Source organism: Phaseolus vulgaris, chromosome 11, assembly GCF_000499845.2.
Source record: "Phaseolus vulgaris cultivar G19833 chromosome 11, P. vulgaris v2.0, whole genome shotgun sequence".
NCBI classification, from domain to species: Eukaryota; Viridiplantae; Streptophyta; class Magnoliopsida; order Fabales; family Fabaceae; genus Phaseolus; species Phaseolus vulgaris.
The window spans coordinates 12,440,647-12,446,646 of NC_023749.2; the positions used below are offsets into that span (position 1 = coordinate 12,440,647).

Here is a 6,000-nt window from a genome sequence, read left to right on the forward strand (position 1 = left end):
TCAAATATATTCCTAGCACTCAAATATGTTAAGTATTGTTGTTTAGGTCCGAACCCTAAAAATACCTCCCGGTCAGATTTAAGATTCTCAATTTGTCACGGAAAATTAAAAGTAAAACAACAATACCAATAATCAATCAAGAACTGAATATTAATATATAAAATATCACCTCAATACATAAGAGTTTGAGCAGATTACTCTCAATCCCAAAGGGTAGAATTAGCCACGCATACTTCTATCACCTTCCATTCTCCCAATTGGCTTACAATTCACTCTATGGTGTTTTCCTCTCAATCTGGCACACTAAGGTTGAGCCTCTAGCCCTCTATTTATCCTACTTTTCTAGGGTTAGGTTGTTTATTGTGTCGCGCTAATGAGCTAAATGATAAAACATAAAAAAGGCCCAATCTTTCTTTGCATCTTTTTCATTCTGGGACCTTCTATCTTTATCTTTTTAGCTCAAATCATTCATCTTTAATCCAAATCTCCAATCTTCCTTAGAAATCTGCAATTAACACCAAATTTGGGAATAAAATACTCTTATTCAAATAAAGATCATAAAAAATGTAAAAAGGTATAAATTCATAAATTAGGGATTATTTTATATGTAAATTAGCAATAAATCCTCATAAGTGTCTATATTTTAATATGAAATATTACTGAAATTAGACACTTATCACTAGCCCACAAGGAGAAGAGTCAAAGCGTGTCAGGTCAAACCTACTTGGCCCAAACCCAGGTAAACCCGAGTCAACCCAAGTCCTGGTGGAGCTGAGTCGTCCCGGCCCATGTAAAGCCAAGTCCATTCAAGCCCAAGTCGAGCCGAGTCGGTCTGGGCCCATGTTGAGCCGAGTCGGCCCAAGCCTAGGTTCAACCACGCAAGTCGGAGCCCATGTTAAGTTAAGTTGAGTTGGACCCAGATAGAGTCGAGTTAGGCTAATTGGCCTAGGCTCAGGTTAAGTTAGTTTGGGTCCAGGTCGAGCCTAATAAGTTAGATCCAGGTTGAGCCGAGTTGGCCTAGACCTATGTCGAGCTGGATCAGGTCAAGTGGAGTCAACTTCGAGTCAATTAGACCGAGGCTGAGTTGAGTTATTCCTATACCAGATCGATCCCACATGAAATTTAATCTAATTAACAAAGTGAATTTAATCTAGATTTAATCTATTTTAAACGGATTTAAAAAAAAAAAACCAAATAAATTTGATCTAATTAAAATGTATATGAAATTTATATCCAATCTATTTTATTTGATTTGAACTTTAAAACATTCGATCCACGTTCACCTACTTTTTCCATATGAGTCAATAAGCTCTTCCATGTTTTACCGAGTTCGATACCCAGTCCTGCAAGAGCACCTTCTCTTGAAAGCATGAAGAGAGAACCTAAACAATTTGTTCTATCCGCGGATTGTTCTAAACAATTTGAGCCATTAAAACCGTTATCACCACTACCATCAAAACTCTATGGAATGTTGTAGTTTGACTAACCTCAAAGTAACAAGACTCTGAGCGAAGGATCCCACTTTCTAATAACATAATAAGGATAGGACGGATATTTTAATAATGCAGGTAGTAATTGTGGAGGTGCAGGAAACAAAATCTATATTTCAGCATATCGTGGACGGACAGAAACATAGCTCAATAGAGGTGGCCCATATGGAACTACAAGAATTTTGTGAGTAGAGGCTTTTTTTTGCCTTTTCTTTTTCTCTACTGGCACTTTTAATTTTGATGCATTTTGTAATGATACCCTTATTACCGAAACTAGTCAAATAATTCTAGAATTGTAAAAAATCAAATAATTTCTGAAATTTAAATCCTGAAATTCTATTTTCTTTTATTTGTGGTTATACTACACAATCAAAATGGACAAATAAATAAACTTGAAAAATTGCAGATATCATAAATAAAATACAAATATCACAATGATAAAACCAAAACTGAATGGGAAAAAGATTAAAAAAATCCGACCTGCCGGATTCGAACCAGCGACCTAAGGATATCTGAGGATATTACCACTACAGTCCTCCGCTCTACCAACTGAGCTAAGGTCGGTTTGTGAATAACAGTACAACCTATTTTATATGTTTATTAATCTTTTACTAATTTCACTTTTTGAAATAGATAGTGAGGTTTCTAGAAAAACGAAAAAGCAAAAAAGAAAAAGAAATGATAGTGAGACTCAAATTATGATGAGAGAGTCCCCATTGCTCATATTATTCCCATCCTTGATCTGAAAACCAGGATAATTTTCATGCTTGATATTTCTTCAGCTTTAATCAATAAAAAAAAATCAGAAATCAACCACCCATTAATGAAATAAATAAATATGTGAATAATATTAAATAATGTAACTATTATTATTATTAATTACACATTGAATAAGAAGCTATGAATGAATGAAATGACCATAGGCTCATAAGATAATGTCTCGTGTTTAACTTTAATGCAGTTCATAAACTTCTTACTTTTTTTCGCATAGTTGTGCAGGGATGCATATACATAGCATTGATGAGAGCTGTGAGTTAACTCTTTTTTCTCAAATACTTGTGTTAGCAATGAAAATATTATATTTTTCTATAAACAAAAAAGAAAGAAGAGAAAAGTTAGAGTTTTTATTGAGAAGAACAGGGCATGGAAAACACCCCATCTTTATAAAAGGTTGCTTAGCCAATGAAATATTAATCCAAACCTGACATGTCAGTTTGTCTAATTTGATGAAAGGGGTTGGGTTTTTGATAGAGAAAAAGGTTAAAAAAAAACTTGGACAAGACAAAAAAGATTGACAGACAAAAAAAAATTGTAAATTATGAAGTAAAGATTCTGACCCTATACGACTTTCTCATGTCACGTTCTGTGATTGTCCTCATCTTCTTCACGATTCTCTCTCTGGTTTGAACTTTTTCACCATTCACCTTTGTCAACCCCCTTCGTCTCATCGCCATCACTTCCCACTTTTGTCTTTAATCCAAAGGTCTACACACCTCATTTTCACATGCCACATTAAAGATTTTTTTCAAGTGTGGGCGAGGCATTAGATATTCAATTTCATCCAAGTTTCAAGTTATCAAATTTTGTTTACGTTTTCAACCATCTTGCTTCACTCTAACCATGTCTCTTTACCAATCTTTCAATATTATAATATGTTGCTTCGTAAAATTAAAGAGGACTTTGTTCTTCATTCTTAATCCACTATAGTATGTTGTGAAAACGAAATTATTGAATATAATGACTTCAACGTTTTTAAGAAGATTTAAGCTCACACCAATAATACTAGTTAATACGGTTTTTATGAATGTTATTTTTTAAATCATCTTAGTTTAATAAGAGTTATTCTTTATGTTATTGGTTCTATTTATATTTATGTTATAAGTTTATTTACTTTATTAGTTTATTATTATTATCTCATTGTTGTTACTTTTCTATGTCCTAATTTTGGTTTAATGGACCAAATTGATTTTTAGCCATTTTGTTTCTATTTTAAATTTTTTTTGTGTGTATGTATTTCATGTTAGCATGCAAAAATAATATATGGGTCATTATCACTCTTTTGTTATCTTTTCTTTTGTTGTTTTCTTCACTCTTGCATAGAACTTTCAAATAACCATAATGCAGAAACTTGTTATGGTATCAGAATGGGTTCGTTCCGCTCTGCTTTGTCGACTTTATTTATTTTTTTCTCTATTTTTTTTCTTGTTGGTTTCTTGTGCTTCTTCCATACTCTAATTTTCTTTCGGTTGTTTCTTTATTATGAATTTTTCTTAGACCTCGAGCGCCTTCTACCTGCATGTAGGCAAGAATCCTGGGATAACTCTCGTGACTCCATAGCTTGATGGAACAAACTATCAGAGCAATGAAGAGAGTCCAGGGTGTGTAAAAACAAAAACAAATTCGTGAACGGAGAAATCTTAAAACCATTACATGAAAATGATCTATATGAAGGTTGGGAACAATGAAGCGTAATGATTATTTATTGGATCACTCTGACATTAACTGCGCAAATTGCATAGAGTGTTGTATATGTTGATCATGCGAAGGAAGTGTGGGAAGACTTAAAGAAGAGATTCTCAAAGAGTAATCAATTTCACATATCCGATTTGATTCTAGAAGTTAACTCTATCAAGCAAGACGAAAGAAGTATCACAAATTATTATACATATTCAATGATGTCATAAGAAGAGTTGGATACAAAATGTGCCAACCTATTTTTGTAGTATTAAATGCAGTTGCATTCTTGTTAAAACCATTGTAGAATACAAAGAATCTGAACGAGTCTTGAAAGGATTGAGAGAAACTTACAACACTGTGAAAACACAAGTATTGTACATGGAGCTCTTACCTAGCATTAATCGAGTTTTTTCTTCGGTACTTCAACATGAAAGGCAACTAAATGATAATATTAGTGTAGAATCAAAGGGTTAATCAATAATGTTAAAAAACAAAGTCAAAGAATAAATGGTATAAATAACAACATGGTTTATGGTTGGAGAAATTATGGAAAAGGCAGAGGAAGAAGTTTTGGTAAACAATGTAAATATTGCAACAATATGAAACATGTGGAAAGTGAATGCTATTGAAAGCACAAGATTCCTCCCTAGATGAAACAAAAGAGCATTACGTCACTAATGTTATTGAGATTAATGAACATGTCCCATAAAAGGCTCAATCTCTATAGAATCATTTTTTCAATAATCAAATTTTGAATACCTAAACTACTGAACAAATACAACAATTAGTTGACATTTTTCAATCTTCAAACACTAAAGAAATATTGATCAACAACACTATTGGTGAGTGTTCTATGCAACTAAATGCGAAAGGTAATATCGTTTTAGACTCTTGGATACTTGACACCGATGCATATGATCATGTTACTTATTTTGTCTTTCTTTATAAGCTATCATGAAATCAAACCTATGTGTTACTTTTCCAAATAATACACAAGTTTTTGTTAAGCGAGATGAAACTATTTTTCAATCAAGAAAACTTATAATATGTGATGTATTGTACATACTTGAATTCACCATTAATATTATTTTTGTCTGCCTTACATCCTCGTTAAATTGCCAACTCATTTTTTCACAAAATACTTGTCAGATACAATAGAAAAATACATCCAAGATGGCTGGACAAATTAATCTACATAGTGGGCTTTCATTTTTCTGTCACTGATAACCATAACATAATCTTCTTTGCTAAAATTGATATGAATGTATATATAGGCATGTTGGTATACATTATGATAAAACTAACATTTGTGATTCTTGTCATTTAGCCAAACAACACAAATTGCCTTTCTCACTTAGTAATTCTACCTTACTAATTCGTTTGATCTTATTCATATTAACATTTAGGGGCCATTTAATATTCCCTCCAACACGGTCTTAAATTTTTTCTCATGATAGTTGATGATTATACTAGACACATGTGAGTTTATTTGATGAAAAGTAAAAGTGAAATGAGAAGTATGTTAATTAGTTTCATGTCTTATGTTCATAATCAATTTAACAAAAGTATCAAGATTATTATGATAGATAATGCTCATGAGTTTTATTGGAAGAAAATATATGATAAACATGGGTGCGCAAAGCACTAACCTTTCTAAAGGACTATAATCATCAACTATTGATGTCATCACAGAATGCTGTCACATAAAGTCACAATCAGTTTAGCTATCTGCTTGATGTTGTTCTATCATCCAAAAAATTATCTAACAATTATATGAATTACATTCTCTCTATTTCAAATCAAATTGAGCTTTAAACATATGAAGAAAATTATTCTTCTTGAGTGGATAAATACCATGGAAGTAGAGATCAGGGTTATAGAAGTCAACAATACTTGGAAAATTATGGTCCTTCTTGCTGACTCTCATTGGATGTAAATGGATTTATAAAATCATGCGTAAGGCTAATGATGAGATTGAAAGATATATTACGAAGTGGATTTTAAGCCTAACTCAACCCCATAAAACCGGCTCATAGGGTTGAGGTTTGCACCC

At 32.4% G+C, this 6,000-nt stretch overlaps 1 non-coding gene across 1 annotated transcript; it reads right to left on the bottom strand.

Moving 5' to 3' along the window:
• Positions 1-1,964: 1,964 nt before the first annotated feature.
• On the bottom strand, positions 1,965-2,054 carry TRNAY-GUA (transfer RNA tyrosine (anticodon GUA)). The gene is given in 2 exon segments: positions 1,965-2,000; positions 2,018-2,054. It is a non-coding gene; the product is annotated as a tRNA-Tyr (tRNA).
• Positions 2,055-6,000: the final 3,946 nt, after the last annotated feature.